The sequence below is a fragment of the Lissotriton vulgaris genome, chromosome 7 (genome assembly GCF_964263255.1).
Source record: "Lissotriton vulgaris chromosome 7, aLisVul1.2, whole genome shotgun sequence".
NCBI lineage: Eukaryota > Metazoa > Chordata > Amphibia > Caudata > Salamandridae > Lissotriton > Lissotriton vulgaris.
This window is the reverse complement of record NC_141695.1, coordinates 1438029911-1438050001: the sequence shown is the minus strand read 5'-3', so window position 1 is coordinate 1438050001 and position 20091 is coordinate 1438029911. Positions and strand designations below refer to the sequence as shown.

Genomic DNA, 20091 nt, shown 5'->3' with positions numbered 1-20091 from the left:
CAGCCCCTTCTGGCGGTCCAAAATCCGGCGTAGGAATGCCATGTGGTCTTCAGTGAGGTGCTGGGAGCCAGACGTGGTGGTGGGTGCTTCCTGCTGTGTGGTCTGTGCAGGGAGTGGGCTCACCTCGATGGTGCTGGGCTGCCCTGCTACTGGAGGTGGGGTTTGGAGGTTGTCCATGAACCGTTGGAGTTTGCCGTAGTCGTTGTCCTGGGGGTCGTCTCCATCATCATTGATGTGATGTAGGGACTGCTCTGCAGGAGGTGTTGATTGTCCATCTGCAATGTAAAGGGGAGATGCAGTTTCATAGTGTGTTCCATGTATGTTTACGCATTGGCAAATTTTACATCTGGACTGCATGACGATGTACATTGTGGCTGTTTATGAGGAGATGCCTTTTTGATACAGGACAGTAAACATTTGTACTACATCACGGATGTGAGGTCGTACTCGTACATTGTCATCTCACAGGTTTTTTTCTCTGCTTTTCTAGTGCATTTTCCAGCATGACGCATGGAAATTCCAGGCCTGCCGCTGGTAATAGCTGAATTTTGTATCGCGGTTTGGGACATCGCCGCTTGTGTTCATGTTTCACATTTTTTAGGAGTCGCGTTAATTTTACTGCAGTCATTTGATGCGTTATCCTGAGACTATCGCATGGTACCACTGTGCTGAGAATACCACGTTAACACGGCGTTATTTTCCTGCGATAGACTGCGATGTTGAAAGTTGCGTTAAGCTAATTTTGCGATAATTATCACACGTTCTTCAGACTATCCCCCTAAGACTTGTTTGTACATGTGCCTCAATTAGTGGCGCAGCTACAACAGTGGCCTCCTGTGGCAGTCCCTGAGGTGACTGCCCCACGGTTGTGTGTAAGAGTGAGGGGGTGGGTGGCGCTACCTGCGGAAGTCGCCCCACAGCCGCCTGTAAGAGCAGGTGTGCTGGCTATGCCACAGGTAAGAGCAGGGAAGGAGGGAAGCCACCACCCCCAGAACTTGCACCAACCGACCCCCACCCCCTCGCCCCCTTGCCCCTTACCACTGGCCTCTGGCCTCAAATGCGAATATGTTGCAACGTCCGGATAATCAGACTGAAAACGTACCACTTTGATCAACAGTCAGATAGGAGGATCTTTCTGATGTTCTAAATAAAAAATATTCCAGGCACTCTGTCATTTCACCAAAGGAATTTTCTGAAAATTGGCAAAAAAGGGCCTTCATCTTGTAAAGTGCTTTCTATGGAAATCTGTAGAGGCTGCTTTTCATGTGTCAAATCACTGATTGCACTTTTTAAAGATCTTTATTAAAACCCTATAAACAGTGTCAAAATCGAAAAATCGAAACTGTTTAATGTTATACAATAATATGCTCGAAATGCATGACTTATGACTTGTTTTTATTGTATTGGCCGTTAGACCCCTTCTCCCCACGCCCCTGATTCAACCAACATCCACCTGTCTTTGCGTGTGTTGGTGACTGTGGTGTCTGACTGCATTGTGCATCGCCTGCGTGCATGCGCGTGCCTTGTTTGTGTGTTTTCTGTGTGCGTTCAAAGTTCTCACGTAGCAACATACAAAGAACACATTTACCTAATACAAGTGAAACATATTTGTTTTTGGCATGCTTTTTTTTTAAATCATGCTCAGATTCTAATCTTACACTAGTAACTCGAGAGATTCCAGGCAGAAACAGATTTTTAATAAATAGAACTGCTGGTAATGTTGCTCTTGGACGTGCTGTGTTAATATGGTTGTCGTGTGTGCGTGTGTTATGTATGTATTTGTGCTGATGCAAGCATGAAAGCAAGTGGAGGCGTGGAGGCTTGGTGATAAAAGCCCAACTTCTGCTCGTCATCCTCAAACCCCTGCCGCCCCCCCCCCCCCCCCCACAACCACCACCACCACCCCCCCCACACACACACACACAAGTCGCACTACAGCAAACACATGTATCCGATGTTTTCATTTATCGTACGGACACCCATGTCTCCTGAGACCACCAGGCACCCCTGAAGCAGGCGAGCCCCTACAGGGGGCTGTAAACAGGGGGCTGATTTCTTCAGCTGTTGCCAGAACATTCTTCTGCCCGCGGGTCTTCTAGAGAGGGCTCCTTTTCAGCAGGGGAGGCGGTGGGCAGAAGCAGTAAATATAGCTCTCAGCATTCCAAAGGCTATCTAATGTATGCATGACACGGACGTGTGTGTGGGCCAATGCATCTCATTCCTGACCTAAATGAAATCGTGGTATAGTATTATGTGGAGCAAAGAAAACACCTCGGTCTGCGCCTCAGTCGTCACAGGGGCCTCCACAGACCCTAGATTGGAGGCGGTCCCAAAACACAGGGGTCACACTACCACTCATTTAATGCTAAATGTTCACGCGAAATACCTCATGCGTGACAAGTGGACCGGGCCTGCAGTGCAGGTATGTCATGTTGCATACAGTTCTGTTCTATTAACGCCCACTACATTGTAATTAATGGGGCATAAGTACAAGGAGTTCATGCTATCAGAACGTCACTTATTTTGACGTTCTGGTGGCGTTAACTCCTTGGCCTTATTTACAACGGAGCGTTCAGACATTTTTTGTGGCTTAACCCCGCCTTGTAAGTAATGTGTGAAAGGGGTGTGCAATGGGTGTTGTAGTGGGCATTCTAGCGCAACACTCATTGCTTTTTGACGCTGCGCCATATTACACAGGATGGGGCAGCGCCAAATATGAGACTGGGAAATACCTGGTCTTAAACAGGCGATACAAGGAGAAATGTTTTCTTTCTCCTCGAATATCGTTCTTTACACATCAGCGCACATAGATAGAGTGAATCGCCTTTAAAAATCCTTTATGTGCATGAATGTGACCCTTTCTGCACATAAACAATCGCCCACGCAGCGCAGGCACCCTAGCAAAATGGCACGAGGGTGCCTGTGCTGGTGCTAAGCAGCCTTTTTAGTGCAAGCCTCTGGGGCAAATGCAGGGGTGGGCTGTATTTTTGTAAATACAGCGCATCCCTGCATTTTAAAACTGTTGGAGTGTGGCGTTACCAATTTTGGAGTAACACCGGGCTCCACCAGTTTATTGTAAATATGCCCCTATATGGGGGACGTGGAGGTGGAGCCCTACTAATAAACCTCTGTCTTGAGAGTTAAGCATACAGGGATCCCTATTAACAGAGTCAAATGTACACGTGTAAATGTATTTATGTGTAAATATATTCTTGCTCCTTGATGTAAATCGACCTTTTTTGCTACCCGCCATTTTCTATTGTTGACTTGCATATCCCCATACACTGAGTCCAGAGGGTGGAGACATCTAAGACTGAATTTAGGACTGAACTGCAGTAACTTTTCACATTTTGGTGAAGACCTTCACCACTGAGGCAGAGATTTCCCTCTTGTTTATTAACTCTTAAAACATATTTAGAAACGCTTAATGAAACATATAAATGTAAATTAAGGTACATTATTTATTATTTAAGTAATTAAATTAAATAAATGTTACAGCACATTTACTCACCACATTATTTGAACAATAAGTTGTGCAGTAGTTAAAATATATAAATGTAATGTTTAAATATTATTTTTGAACAACATTTAAAAAGAACCTCACCATCATTAGTTTTTTGATGTTCCATTAAAATGTATTAAATGTAAGTAATGTTGTGTTAATTAGCTGTTTCAAATTGTTATCAAGATTTAAAAAATATTTTTTATAATAAGTTTCTTTTTTCAATTATGAAATATTCTGAATGTAATAAAACAAATTAACACTAAAAACAATGACATTTTTTTTTTAAAAGTCGAAATAATTTAATTATTCTAACATTATTTCCTATAGAGTGTTATTTTAAGTCTATGCCTCCATTAAGTTGTACCGGAGTGGGTTGCAGTAATTGTGAGTCACCATGTGTGGTGCTCGACTTACTCCAGGGCTCGACTGGAGTACATTTGCAACGTTTTGGGGACCTTTTTGGCCTCAGTACCTTTATAAGCATAGTTTTAATTCCCCACTTTGCAGCCAATACCCCTGGGCCTTGCCACATATATAACCAAAATGTATTACTACCTGTGTATGCCATATTCTCAGGTTCACCTCACACCACGTACAGGCGCTTTATTTAGATGAATTGTGTGTAAATGTATCTTGTGAGGCTAGCCTAAATATCTGGTGTGATTCTGACCCTGCTAGATCTTGGAAGGACATCCTTAAGTCTTGTAATAGATGTTTCTCATTGCCCAGGTCATAGAACACATTTCATTCACCAATGTAATGGCATTGTAATATGGAAACAACAAATTGCAGCACAGAGCTAGTACCACCCTCAAATTGCTGCTCCACTGCCATCATTACGCACAATGTCCTGGCACTGAGTGATTGTGAGGTGTACACACCATCTGCAAATGTGCTTCAATGCGGACTACTGCCACCCACCAAGATTTAACGTCATAATGGAGCATGCAACACCTTTGTTAGTTGAATTTTAGAGGGCGGTAGATTGCCTCTTGAAAGACCGTGCTACAGTATACCCCATACCACGACAGCTCTCAGCAATGCACCTTTTTACAACGCTGTAATTCATCTCCTACTCCAGCATTACGGCCCACACCTAACCGCCTCTCTCAATGCTCCTTTAGCCAGGGCTGTAGACCCCCCTACGCCAGCCCAATGATTAAGTGATAGGCCTCAATCTACCATATTTTCAATCTCGTCACAGAAGTTTCGAATTGGGTTTGTGCAGGGTAATGTGATTTTTAGGTCGAGCCTAGGCAGCAAGCATGTGCTGTTTGAAAGACCTGCTTTAATCAGTATCGAGAGTGTAATCCCACCTGCTGCTTGCCATTGGTTAACTCCTGCATTGCTTTTCTTTCCTGGCTCCTAACTGGTTCCTGCAGCCCATATATCAATTCTGTTGAAGGCTGAGGAGCACCGGCCAAGTACAGTTTCTAAATGCTTTCAGGGTTTATTTGTTGTTTGTGAGAACTCTTTTTCTTCTGCTGCCCTTCCCTGCACTACAAGCCCTGCACGTGTCTTCAGTGCCAATGCTGTTGCTGCCTTATCTCCCCAAGCGGTGCACTACTACCACCACCATCTTTCGTCACTGTTTTTTTTCCTTGTGTCTTCGGTGCCCCTGGTCTCGCAACCTAATCTCCCTGTGCGATGCCCTGCTCCACCCCACACCCCCTTACGTCGGTGTTTATTTTTTGCTTGTGCCCCTACAACATGCCTGCAGCTCCCACACACTGCCCACCTGCCAGCAGCGAAGAGCATCGTGCGGGAACACATGGCAGGGGGCTGTGCATTGAAAGAACGTGTTGCTTTTTTTATTAATTAGCTTTTTTTTATTACCATGGCGTCCACTTCACAGGCCGCCATGCACATAACTTTTTATGGGCACAGGCTCCTTGCTTTGTTTCATCTTTACAACACAGGTGCCACACTTTATATTTCTAAAATGCACAAACCAATAAGTTCAACAATTTCTGCACTTTTTTATCCATTTAATTTCATCTAGTGTAATCCAGAATCCATATTAATCCAGCATTTTCATTAGCAAAATTTGACATCAAGTTCAACATATGCCCTTGCGTAAGTAACTTTGCCCTTCCTCAGGGGTAACTTCCATTCAACGTGCGTGTTGAAGGGGAAGTTACCCCTGAGGAATGGCAAAGGTGCCCGGAATGCATTGGGTTTTAATACTTACGTCACGCCATGTGGCACGGTGAACCCCATGTACTTTGGAAAAATCCCGGATGGGCAAATGTTGAACTTGATGTCAAATTTTGCAAATGAAAATGCTGGATTAATATGGATTCTGGATCACACGTGATTAAATTAAAAGGATAAAAAAGTGAAGAAATGATTTGAACTTATTTGTTCATGCATTTTAGTTATGTATCCTGCATTAGGACCTGACGAGGCTCCAGTTCATTTTCAACTATATCCCACGCGAATTGACAGAGCGCACTTCCGTGTAGCACGCTGTAACATTCAGCCTTTGAGCATTCACTAAACTTTATTAAGGTGGTGTGCATTCCTCCACTTTGTTGAAGACACTTTATATTTCAGCATGGCGCCCGCTTTTCAGTTGACAAAGCCGCAAGCTGTAAGTCTCACAAATGCATGACCTATTGCATTGCAAATGCTTGTACACAATGTTAGCCAGTCTTGGATTTGGAAAATCAGCATTTTCCATTCTGGAAAATGTGGTTTCACTTAAAACTGCCAGTCTGCTAGTGTTATTTACTTAACCAATGGGATTTCTAGAGGGGGACAGTGTGGCATGGGCCTAGTGGGCAAATGTTTTGTGTAGGTCAGTCTGGGTGAGACTTCAAAGCAGAAGTCCTACTTATCAATAATGATCCTTTGCTATAGAACATATTAAAGAGCGCCCATTAATCAAGAAGGTGTGAGTGGAAAGTGGAGCTCTGCCAAGAAGTGGTTCCAGTTTTACTACACTATCTTTAGGTCTGGCATTAGCCAATATCTTTTACATTTATATAAAATGGCATATAAAAGCAGGACCATTGGAATTATGCATTAGAGGATTACTAAATATTGTAGCTAGGTTGCCTAAATTATGTGGCACGAAAGGACATGTTATGCAGCTTTAATGTGCCACATTTTGTGATAGTATTACCACATGATTTTGTCATTTGTACTGGTTACCACAATCTTAAATAAGGTTCACCTCACTAGTACTAGTTTGACTCCCAAATGCAGCATTAAGCAACAGAAAGCTGACCTGTCAACCTGAGTGAAGGGCCTTGTACTGCGCTGTAACACGTATTGAGCAGTTTGAGCTGGAAACCAACTGTTTTTTTCTCACACTCTGCAGATTATGCAACAGTTTATGGATTATGTGGTAAATAAGGCAAAATCATAATTATGCAGAAAGGAGCAGCTGCAAAATTGCATAATTCCTGTGACTCTATTTAAAAATATACTGACTTATAGATGCTTTTATCCAGTCGACCTCAGCCACTGGTTACCTTTACTGTGGCTGATGGCATGCCACCATTTTACAAAGAACCCATCCTCACATATAATAGAGGTTCCAATAAGGACTAGGGGACACTATTGCAATGTGGGCTTTTAGAACTCAAAAATATTTTTTTGCTTTTTTCCTGTTTTTTTAATATTGGTGAAGGCCTGGCAACTTTCACAACAAACCTTTATAAAAACCGTAGGAAAACTAAACAGATATTTACAAGGCGAAGTGCTGGCAGCAAAGCCTAACTGATTGACTTTGCTAATGCTTGTTGAAATAACAGCTGCTCTTGCTGCCCCAGGTTATCTTCCATTTCAAGATAGAGTGGAAGGAGCTGGCTTGATGGACTGTCATAGAGGAGTGCCATGCATGGGTCAGAAGTGTGTGGCTGCATGGAGAGAAATTATTTTTAGGGACTGGGAATTCTTTTTCGTCATCAGATTTTGACCCAGAGCAAGAAAGAGAAATGCAGAAACCTGGAAGAAAGTGCCAAATGAAGTAAGGAGAAGTATAAGTTCTTGAAAAGTAACCAATAGGAGTGACAAAAAGAGACAGCACTTCTAGAGTGGAAGAAAGAAGCAGGATGTGGAATCAAGACTAGAACTCTATGCAAAAACAGAAACAAGAACAGTAGGCTTCCAAAAATGCCACTACAATTACTTTGGTACAAATTAGGCACTATTTACCAGCCATAGTAGATACCCTTGCAGGCCTGGGCAATCACGGTGAAGCGGGACTCTTCGGAATAGAACCTGTTTCACAGTTTACAAAAACATTCTGCAGGGAGAAAAAAAATACAGTAGATTAGCATCTGGCGCCATCTACTGGGATTATCCCTGTTAGCTGTTTTGTCATTAAAGACAATTGCTTAGTTTTAAAAATCTATAAAATCTTTTGCAGCATATGCGAGCATCCCTCAAAATGCGTTGGGCCTGGGGAAGAATGAACCCTCTGCTCCCCCACCCTTTCAGACAGTCCTGCGAGTACCCAGGTATTACTAAGTAGTGTGAGATGTCAGAGATGTTTTTTAAGGTCTTGCCTAACAGCGCCTATGAGCTGCTGCTTCGAGGGGTATTACATACAGGAAAGGGCTTGAAGTCCCCATTACTTACCATTTGCTGGCTTGATTGCAATTATTTTTAGCTGCCTCCTGATTGGCCACCAAATGCCTCACGTTGCTTCCTATTTCTCTGGAGCAAGGACCAAGTACTCATTAATTTAGCTTTATTTGTGACCTTCCTCTGCTCACGCTGTGATTCAGAGTACTTTTTTACCATTTTCAACCAAACAGCAATTTTTCTTATTTTGTTTGTTGAGTGGAATTCGGAGTTTCCTTCTACAGTAATCAGCAACAAGCAAACATCATGGACGACTGAAGCACTGACACCACTCTACTTCATTCTACCCCACTCCACTCCATTCTACCCCCTCCACCCCCCACCACAATCTACCCCAATCACCTTCACTCCAATGTAACCCGCTCCACTTCAACCCACCCAATTTACCCTACTCAAATCTACCTCACTCCACTCCAATCTACCCCACTCTACACCAATCTACACAACTCCATTCCAGTCTAACCCAATATACCCCAATCTACCCAAACCAACTCCACTCTACCCCACTCAACTTCAATCTACCCCACCCATTCTAATCAACTCCACTCCAATCTACCCCACTCTACACCAATCTACACAACTCCATTCCAGTCTAACCCAATATACCCCAATCTTCCCAAACCAACTCCACTCTACCCCACTCAACTTCAATCTACCCCACCCATTCTAATCAACTCCACTTCAATCTACCCCAATCTACACAACTCCACTCCAATCTGCCCCACTCCACTTTAACGCCTTAACCGCAGCGGTTTTTCTGCTGCGGTGCAGGCGTTCTATTAGGTGGGCGGGGCTCTGTCGGCCGTTGGCCGATGGCAGCACTAGCGAGGTAGTGCTCCCGTCGGCCGACGCGAGCACGCAAGGGGTTAATCTACCCCATTCCACCCCATATACCCCAACCCAGCCCAATCCACTCCACTTTACCCAATCTATGCCCCTCCAATCTACCTCACCCAACTACAATCTAACCCACCCACTTCAATCTATCCACTCCAATCTACCTCAATCTACTCCAATCTACCCCAATCCACTCCACTCCAATCTACCCCACTCAACTCCAATATACCCCAATCTACCCCGATTCACACCATTCAACCCAAAACCACTTCAATCTACCCTAACCTACCGCACTCCAAACTACCCAACCCACTCCAATCTACCTCAATCTACCCAACTCTAATCTACCACAATCTATCCCTTCCAATCTACCCCAATCTACGCCACTCAACTACAATCTACACCACTCCACTTTAATCTACCCCAATCTATCCCATTGCATGCCACTTCAATCAAAGCTACCCCACTCCACTCCAATCGTCACCAGCCTCAATCTACCCCACTCCACTTCAATCTACCCCAATCTTCCTAACTCCAATCTACCCAACTCTAATCTACACCAATCTACTCATCTCCACTCTGCCACAATCTACCCCACACCACTTCTATCTACTACAATCTAGCCCACCCACTTTCATCTACTCCAATCTACCCCAATCCACTCTACCCTACCCCAATCTACCACACTCTATCCTAATCTACTACAATCACCTGTACCATAATTTACCTCAATCCAGCCCACTTAAATCCAACCCAATCCACTCCAATCTACTCCACTCCACTTCAATCTACCTCACTCTACTCTACTCAACTCAATCTACCCCACTCCACTATATGACAATCTGCACCACTCCAATCTACCCCAGTCTCCTGTACTCCACTCTACCTGAACCTACTTTGCTCCAATCTACCCAAATCTACGCCAATCTACCCCACTCCACACCACTCAATTCTACTCTGCTCCACTCCAATCTACCCCATTCCATACCAATGTACTCCACTCTATCCCAATTCACTCCACTACAATATACCTGATCTACTCCACTCCACTTCATTCAACTCCACTACCTCACTCCACTCGACCCAATCTCCCCATTCCAATCTTCCCCAATCTACCCAACTCTAATCTACCCCACTCCAACCCACTATACCCACTCCTCTCTACTTGAGTCTACCCCCTATCTACTCTACTTCAATCTGCCCCACTCCAGTCTATCCCAATCTACCCCACTCCATTCCATTCCACCCCACCCCATCCCACTCCAACCCACTATTAACCCCTTCACTGCGGCGGCTATTCCGCCGCAGTGCTAAAGGGGCTGGGCGGCCGCGCGGCGGCCGCATGCTGGTGACGGAACCGCTCCGTCACCAGCCTCGGTTGAGCTGTGCTCATGACGGAGCGGTTCCGTCATTGCCCACACCGCTCAATAGAACACTCAGCGCAGGCGCGGAATTCGCGCCGCGCATGAGCGGCGAGCGGGCCATGACGGAACCGCTCCGTCATCAGCACAGCGCACCCGCAGCTGATGACGGAGCGGTTCCGTCATCAGCGTGCAAGGGGTTAACGGTGCTGAACAGCAGCCAGACTGGTGTACAACATGGCTAAAACACATTGCCAATGCTTGTTTAATTCTTAGTATTGCAGAAGACGACAGTGGATTGGGTAGGGAGGAGGAGGGAGGGTGAAGCAAGGAAGTAAGGAGATCTGTAGGAGGAGTGGTTTTACCTTACACAGCTGCTGCCGCTCATCAAACGTTCTTGTAAGGACAGTCACTCCCTCCTGCAGGCTGCTTGAATCAGGTGCCCAAGATCACACCAGACAAGATGAAGCTTGATGCAGCTGAAAGACTTGTGTCCACGTGAAGTTATTCTGGGAGAGCAAGCCCGGGCGCTGGAGGTGAAGCAGATCAAGAGGGTTCCTCAGGAAGTGAGGTAAGTTCGATTGATTCAGAAGCTCTTAGTGACTGAGTAACAATGAAAGGCTCTTTCAACAACCGATGCTTACCACAGAATATTCTGCTTGTCTCCTCAGTATTTACTGTGATATGGTCAGTCTTTCTTCTACTTCCTCGGAATGTAAGGCCCTTATACTCATAATTTTAATAGGGGGTGTGCGTAGTAGGTATTTGCGGATAGGTCTTTATGTTGTGTCCTGGAATTCGTATCAATTTTATTTATAACGACAGTTCCATATAGCGATAACTCATATATATTTGCAGGTAATTTAATGAATAATTATTAACAGGAGCCAACCCCAATTAATTGGAAAATTAAATGTGTATGACTTTAATTTAAATATACCTCATCCGGAATATAAGCTTATATGAGAAAACAATTTATCAGTGAATATGTACAGTTGTTGAATTCTTTCAATGGTAATTGGTATAATACAATCTTAATGTTTACTATATTTCTTTAACATCTATTTTGTATTTATGTGTTTGCTCATTCCATATGTACTTTGTTTGGTTTGTTCGTTAAAAAACAATGGTGCCTTTAAATATTTTCCCGACTAACAATGAAAAATGCAAGTTCATGCTAATATTAAAACACTATTTGACTTAAACGTTGTTTCACTCAGACACGCATGGAACACAGAAAAAGTAGGCATCTTCCATTCAAGCTAGAGTGTAGTGACGATAATTACTTGAGCTGCCGATTTTTGAACTGAGGAACCAGGTTCGAGTCCTGGCGTCGGGTCATCGTCTTGTGATTCTAGACAAATTCTTTAAACTCCCCCCCCCCCCCCCCCCTATGCCTAAACAGCATATGAATCTGACTCTTTGTAATGTAACTGGTGCTCATGTAGAGCGCTTCAATGCCCCTGGGCCAGAATTCGATCTATATAAAACTGCACACACAAAAAAAAACATTAAAAAAAATACGGTAGCTGATTTATAATTTGTATTAGAACTCTTAAATTAGTTCCACGGGTGTGAGTTATTCGCCCAGTTTTATTCTTGGTATTTAAACATTTTTTTAAACTTTAGTATAGTAGAACACCATATATCATTGCCTCACTACCAGTATTGTTCAAAAGGGCATTTCATTACATTATGCGATACAGGACAATGTTGTAAGCATAGCAGTGATCATATATTGTGCAAATCAAATGCTTCACTGTATTCAAACATGGGGGCAGGCAGTGCTAAATGTGTGACATTATAAGGTACTGGAACTCATCTTTGGACACTGGAACTTATTTTTTAACCTCAGACCTTGTCCAAGAGCAAGAACTAGTGGAAGACAGAAAAGGAACAAAAAAAGAAGGAATAGAAGCATAGGAAGATATTGACAAAGAGAGAAGGAAGGGATGAAACAAACCTGCAAGAGATAAAGAGAAGTGTAGGGTGGGTGCAAAAGAGGCATGAAGTGAATTCAAGACTAAGCAGTTTTACTAGTCGTAAACCATAACATTTGACATCACCCATGGGGGGAATGTGAGAAAAACGTAGGCCCCTTTGTTTATTTATTTACTTATTTTACAATTTAATTATTGCAGCTAGGACCAGCTTGTGCAATCAAAATGCGTGTGTCCAGTACTTTAAATGGGTTGGTACTGTCCGATACTGAGTACCAGCACCTTTTTATTTTGAGAGGGAGAGTAACTACACTTCTCAAGAAAAACGTAATACTTTTAATTGGAGAGTACCGGCACTTCTCAGAAACAAGGAGGTACACTTCTAGTTTTCCATTTCAAGCACTGTGTGTGTGTATCAGATATTTGTAAAGTGCAAACTAATCACGCCTTGAGACCTAGGGGTCTCAAGGCGATGGGGGCCATCGGGGGATTAAGTGAGCTCTTGCCCAGAGTCACAGAGTGCTGAGCTGAGCTAGCGTCCTAGATCGCAACGTGAGTCCAGTGTCAGCCGCTCTGACCACTGCACCACACCTCTCACTAAGAGGGTCTTAACAGAACTTAAGTGCTTCCTGTATTGGCAGCTCCTCACCCCATCTTTCCTCTCCAGCATGACAGGTGGCCCAAGACTGTAACTGTGGTGTGTCTCCTAGTGTCAACAAATATCTGACTCTTAATTAGGAAAACTGTCTGCTAAAAATCAGAAACAAAAGAGGAAGGTCTTAAGCTGTTTCCTGAAGTGGAGATGTTCCATGCACTGTGTTAATTGCAAAGGGAGCTTGTTCCAATAGCGGGGCCTAGATAGTACAGGGACTTCCCACCTTGTCTGGTCCTTTTAATTCCAGGCACCACAAGAAGGGATTTGGATCCTGAACGGAGAGACCGCCGAGGTGTGTAAGGGATAAATTTATCAGCAAGATAGCTTGGGCCAGAATTAGACATGGCCTTATGTATGGTACAGCAAAACTTAAACTGTACTCGCTCCCGTATCGGGAGCCAATGGAGCTGATAAAGCAGAGGTCGGGAGGCAGTCCTGGGGAGGGCGTTCAGGATCAGGCATGCCGCCGTGTACGGGACAACATGTAATCTGTCGATGGCAGCCTCGTTGGTGGACAGCAATAGACCATTGCAATAATCCAGGTGACTTAAAATAAGTGCCTGGGTCAGCGTCTTCCTGGTCGAATCAGGGAGCAGAGGGAGGATGCTGCGCAACAAAGCCAACTCCTAGAAACAGGAGCCGGCTGTCTGTGCTGCATGCTCCTTCATGGTGAGAGCCTGCTAAAGGCGAACACCTAGATTTTTAACGCAGGTTTTTGGAGCAGGGGAGGTACCTAGGTCGGTGGGCCACCAATTAGGGGTCCACAAAAGTTGGGCCTCACTAAAAAGCATGATCTCCGTCTTTCCCATATTGCACTGAAGAAAATTACTCCTCATCCATTGTGAGATGCTTCTCATTCCCAGAGAGAGGGTGGCCCGCACTGATGGAGTAAACTTTGCAAATGGGATAAGCAGCTGGGTATCGTCAGCATAGGCGATGGGGGTAAACTCACAACTCCTTAACAGATTGGCCAAGGGAGCCACATAGATGTTAAACAGAGTCAGGCTTAAACAATAGCCCTGTGGAACTCCCTTGGACAACTCTGTTGGAGCAGAACGATAAGGACCAAGGTTAACCGCCTGTGAACGAGATGATAGAAAACTCATCAGCCTCTGAAGGGCCGAATCTCTAAGTCCGATCTCCTCCAATCTCCTGAGCAATATCTTATGGGAAACCGTGTCGAGCGCGGCGGATAGGTTCAACAGCACCAGAATCATAGAGTGGCCTCTAACTAGGGTCGTCCTGATGTTATCGGTGACCGCTAGTAGGGCTGATTCTGTGCTGTATTTAGGTCAAAAACCTGATTGAGATTGATCAAGACTACCCATCCGTTCGACATGGTTGGAAAGGTGTGTGTTTATGTGCTTCTCCAATAGCTTGCCCAGTAAAGGGAGGAGGGAGATAGGACGGAGTCTGGAGAACTCAGTTGGCAGTGCCTTGGTGTTCTTATGGATAGGCATAACTTGTGCTGCTTTCCATTCCAAACGAACCAGACCCTCTTGCAGGGCAATGTCCTGCTGCATTGGACATATTTAATCCATATTTAAAGGCAGGGCAACTGAAATTATGTGATTTTGTGACTACAGTGTCTTCCACATAATTATGAGTTTGCCATGTTTGCCTCAAAATCCATCATTTGCTGCACAATCTGCAGATTTTACCAAAGAAACCTTTGTTTCTAACTCAAACAGATCAAAAGTTACTAAAAAAAGGCAATTCATGTTTCTGCACAGTGAAGTCGTTTCCCTAAGGGTGACTGGTCACCTTTCTGTGGCTTAACAAGTGTCAAACTGTTACTAATAAGGTGACCCCTTGGTCCAGATAATGTTAACGTGTAAAAATGACAAAATAATGAGGTAACACTACCACAAAATGTGCCACATTGTACCGCATAATTTTCCATTTCTTTACACATGATTAAGTCAAAGCTGCTGCATAATTTGGCACTTCCTTGCCACATAATTCCTGTGTCCTTGATAAAAGGTTATGGCATTGGCCAATCTATAGTGTTAATTTGCTAAGGGGCGCAGATAAGGTTGCAATATGAAAATAGATATGTTGCAAAAAAATAACAAGGGTTATCTGGAATGCCTAATGCAAAAAATTATCTTGGGTTGAAAATCTGTGACGCGGATATATTTTATGATAGTCCGTCTGTTTCTTTTGGACTATCTTTCTACTCTTTCTAAGAGGTAAAAAACAGAAAGTTTTCTTATAATAACCCTCACCCACCAAGTTTTCCCTTGGTGGCATGCTTCTTCATAGGGTTCTTCCAGCCCACTGCAGAACTGGGCTTGCTGCAACCGACGAATACCTGGGAGCACTTTGATCATATACTATGAAGAATGGGGAGGTATAAGAGTGGTAGGGTCTTATCTAATGTGAAATAACGTTTAAAATACCTGGCTAAGTAAGGGAAATTATTTATTTTACCTCTAGCTGGTATTGTTAAGAAGGGGGAAATTGAAAGACATACAACTATGTGCATGTAATTTAAAGGTCTACATGTTTCAAGCCCTACCCCAAGGCTCTTCGTCAGGACCACTTAATGATCCCTTGTGCCACTCCTATTGGAAAACGGCTCTCGTGCGAGTATCCTCAATGAGTAAAAATAAATACAATATACAATACCAAATTGGTAATGTTTCTTTTAGATATGTATTATGACAAATTGTGGCCTTATGAGCTCAGACAGGGGAAGGGACACGTATAGTCAAACTTTCTTCAAAGCTACTCCCTTGCCTGAGGAGTTAGCCTGACCACAGCTCTAGAGCCTTGGTGGGTGATGGTTATTTTAAGAAAAAGATCTGCTTTCTACCTAATAGAAAGAGTGGAAAGTCCAAATGAAATGTACAGACTCTCTTTGGGTATTACTGTATGCATAGGAGGCTGAGCCCTCTGTTTTCCCGACCCTTACCTTCCCCATCTCTTGATAAACATATTTTATGATATTCATGTCTGATATGTTATTTGGAGCAAGGAAAAGACCATGGTAACTTAATTTATTGTTTTTGTGTATGTGCGTGTCTGTTTGTGTTAGTGTGTTTGTATATCTACATATGTTGACATAACCCCTCGTAGTTATAGCTAGGTCAGAGTTTCCATTGAATACACATTTTGGTTTTCTTACTCACTTTTGAGCTATTTGAGAAATCTGCATGAAACCTCCCAAAAATTTACATTCAATTTGGGTTTTTAACAGCATATTTCCTGCAGCTCCATCAACCGGTGCCAAAAACAAGGGGTGCCAAAATTGATATTTCCCCTTTCCTTGCTGCCGTCGGTTAGCGGCTGTCGTGAGCACTACCTTGGTAGTGCGGCACACGTCCATTGGCCAACGCGGCCCTGCCCACATAATAGAACGCCCCGCACTGAGGCAAAATTATCGCAGTGGTAAACGGGTTCATTTGTGCAGTGCTTGGCACGTACTTCTTCACACCGTCACTTTTTGTATGAGAGTCCACCACATGTTGGCAATGTGTGCCTATTTTCAGCAGAGCACACCAGCTTAGCAACTCATTATACGGTAAAAAAAAGATATAATAGTAGCGCATCCAGGCCTTCAGCATTGGAATTCTGCAGCACTGGCAGGGTGACAGGGTCAGGCAAGCTGTAGTTAGTTGCATTCTAAGTGATGAATTGAACATTGGCACTTATTTAGCACGGGCTGCTTAACACCTTCGCTGCTCATGACGAGCTCAGCTCGTCATGCAGTACACTGGTCGTGTGCTCATGACAATGGGGAAAATCAGTTGTCAGCACAGGAGGGGAATTGCCTTAGCAGTCATGTGGTTAATACAGAAAAAATTGCTGAACATAATTACACCAAAGTTGGCATTAAAGTAGAACTTTGCTGAAAATCCTGTCAATATTTTTCGAAAAATTAGCATTTAAAAAGTGTTCTGTTCTGGGCATTAAAAGATTGCATTTTAGAGATAGCTGGATAGTTATTCTGTAGACCTCCAAGCTCATCAGTGATGTCATTAATTACATAATTTAAAATGCCATATGGATGTCATATGTAGGATCATAAACCTTGCATGTGTTATGAATAGTTTAGCCAATCATATATGGCAAATTTAGTTTTTTTAAGGTTTTTTAGAACTATATCCACATCTTAACTTCGCTTTAAGTCAATATCTGATGTTTTTCAAACATATGCTAAGGTCTTATTACCAAAGGTAACCAGAAAATGATATGAAACTCTGTTTTCTTTTTCATCCAACATGTATATGTGTGGATATGTATGTATGTCTGGATATGTCAAGTCAAGTAAAATTTGCTTTACTTCGATAGCAAGTATCATAAAAGCATCAGACAAGTCATTTTTAAAATAAACTATATACAGATAAAAGTTTTCATTAAAGAAAAAAAATCGCATAGAAATTATATTGATCAATCAGAACATGGTAAAATAACATTTCATTATGACAAGTTACACTATAATACAGCAAAGGTAAAAATTAATTTCCATTATAAAAATGTAGAATCTAATTTGCCCTGTATGATGGTAATGCATAGATGTTTCATTGGGCACTACTCAATCATTTGTCATGTACTCTGGTTTGTTCCCCGTGGGACTTACAGTATAAGATTAGGACGTCTTTAGTAAAACATTATGTCTGACTATCCAGGCGCAACTCAAGAACATAGCCACTCCGCAAGCAAAAAGGGTTCTTGCATCAGATTTTAAAATGCGTAAAGCAATGCGATGATCAAGAGTGCCTAGTTGCTTGCAGATTGGTGTTAGCCATCTAGACCGTGCCCTTTCGTACGCAGAACAGGCAAACATGAGGTGGGCAATGTTCTCCTTCGGTGCACTACAACAAGGACAATCTTCTGTTGTTTGTTTTGGGTGGCGCCATTTTGCAGTCAGTTCCCGAACCGGGAGCGAACCAAATCTACTATGACTTTAAAGTGCCCTGTCTTTTGGTATCTGGATTGTATCCAAATATGGTTACAGGCTTCTACAGTGTTTGTGCTGAAAGAATTCTTCTGTTAGCCTTCCCCCATTTGGATTGCTAAAATCCCGGTTGCCAATCCAGTTCCAATAGTTACGTTGCAGCTCAACCTTGCTCAGGGGAATTTGGTTGTCCCAAGAGTCATTGAGTCCGATAGTTGTCATTAGGTTCTTGACATTAGATATACACTTAACCCTGTGGTTAAAATCAAGGTTCATTACTTCAGTGAGTGCTTTGGCATAGTTCGTAAGTTCGGTGGCTTGCCTAATGCATGCCCAAAAGAGCAGCAGGAGTAGCTTTGCAATGTCACTGAATGAGCGTCTACCCATGTTGAACAGCAAGGGAGTTAGTGGGACGTTCTGGGGTAGAATGACCAGATTCCTCAAGAACTTGTGTTCTGGCTTGCAAATTTCGTCAACATTGGCGAATCCCCATAGCTCAGCACCGTAAAGTGGTGAGCTGACTGCCTTTGCGTCATAAACCGTGAGGTCCGGGGCAACTGGCCTTCTTTGCGTGGAGCGATGTTCTTTGCTTAGTGCCCTGACTACACGTTTGTGGCTCAAAAGAATTTTGTCGAGATGGGACCTCAATAAAAAATGTTATGAGAGGCGGATGCTGAGATAGTCAAACATGCTGACCCTCTCCAGACATGTCCCGTCAAGAGTGAGATTATTTCTAAAAGATTTGTGGGGGTTGAATGTCATAAACTTGGTCTTAGAAGTGTTTATGACCAGCCCCCTGGAGTTGCAGAAAGATTGGAATCTATTCAATAATTTCAGTAGCCCAGCTGGGGTCTTGAAGATCAGCAGTGTGTCATCAGCAAAACAGAAGAGTGAGTACCTTATCGTCCGCCACGGCTGGGGCATCAGCTGGATCTTCCTGTAGAAAGCTAACCAACCCGTTCACATATAAAGAGAACAGTTTGGGTGCCATCACACAGCCCTGACACACTCCCCTGTTTACTGGCTTCCTTGCTGTCAGTTGGCCTTGAGACCCCCATCTCACCTGAGCGTAATTGCCCTCATGGAGTCGAACCAGTAAGTTGAGGAATAATGGAGGGATTCCCAGATCTCCCAATATTTGCCACAACCTTTTCCTGGGGACCAGGTCAAAGGCAGTCTTCAAGTCTATAAAGGCAAGATAAAGACTGCCTCTGCCGATCACAACAATTTTCCAGTAGATCATGAGAAGCCTAAACACCTGATCCACTGTTCCGGTGTTGGCCCTAAATCACGCCTGATATTGGAATACGATGTCTTCATCCTTAGCCCAGGATTGGATTCTTTGCAGCAGGACCCTACCAACTACCTTCTGAATTGCGTCAATCAAGCTGATTGGTCTGTAGTTGTCCGGGTCCTCTCTAGCTCCCTTCTTGTGTAACAGGACTACCTCTGCCATCTTCCATGATTCCGGTACTGGGCAACCATTAGAGATAGAATTAATTAAAAGTAAGATGCAGCGTGTCCAGTTTTGCGGGTCTGCAATGAACAGTTCTCCAGGGAGGCATCAGGTCCTGGGGCTTTAGCAGGGACTATCTTGCTTATGGCAGTTTCTCCTTCTGCTAGAGAAAATGGTTCGCTGTTTCTACCATCAGAGGGAGTAGCGAGAAAAGTGCTTGGCCCGTCCAGGCAATCATCATTGGGCCCCGAATAAAGTTTCCCAAGGTGATCATGCCAATCCTGGGATGAGATGTGATTGAGGATATGCTCTAGATACCTGTTACCTACACATCTAACAAGATCCCAAAAGAGAATATTATCCCTTGTTATACTAGCATCCTTTAGCTCTTGCCAGTGATTCTCATCCTGTAGTGTAGTTCCTATATTCCCAATAGGCTCTTCGCATTGGAATAATATATCCTATAGATGTGACGTAGGACTTAGGTCGATTAGGTCTCTATCGAATATATTAGACTTAATTGTGAGTGCCAGCTAGCTCAGAGGTCACTAGAAACTTTCTTGAATGAACAAGAAGGGATTCGTTTCTGACAACCGCATAAACATGACAAATTTTTATTCCCCAAGATAAAACGTATCTTCAGAGTCGTGGAAACAATAGATAGATATTTTACTCAGTCAATCGTGCATGCTTAGTTTCACCAGAGGTGCAGAGAAATAGAGAGATGGGCGTTTTCAATAAAAGTATTTATTGAACAGTCTTCTTTCTCATGCAGAAGAAATGAACTCCTACAATCGTAATACTGGCTGTAAAGTATAATACGTACAGCAAGAAGAGT

General features: G+C 43.4%; 1 protein-coding gene across 1 annotated transcript in view; it reads left to right on the top strand.

The window, feature by feature from the left end:
- The first annotated feature begins 10714 nt into the window (after nt 1–10714).
- The window catches only part of LOC147705788 (syncytin-1-like), a 165519-nt gene continuing 156142 nt past the window's right edge, over nt 10715–20091 (top strand). Inside the window, exon 1 of the mRNA XM_086932243.1 lies at nt 10715–10870. The gene's annotated coding sequence lies outside the window, so the exon portion shown is untranslated. The remainder of the gene's footprint in view (nt 10871–20091) is intronic.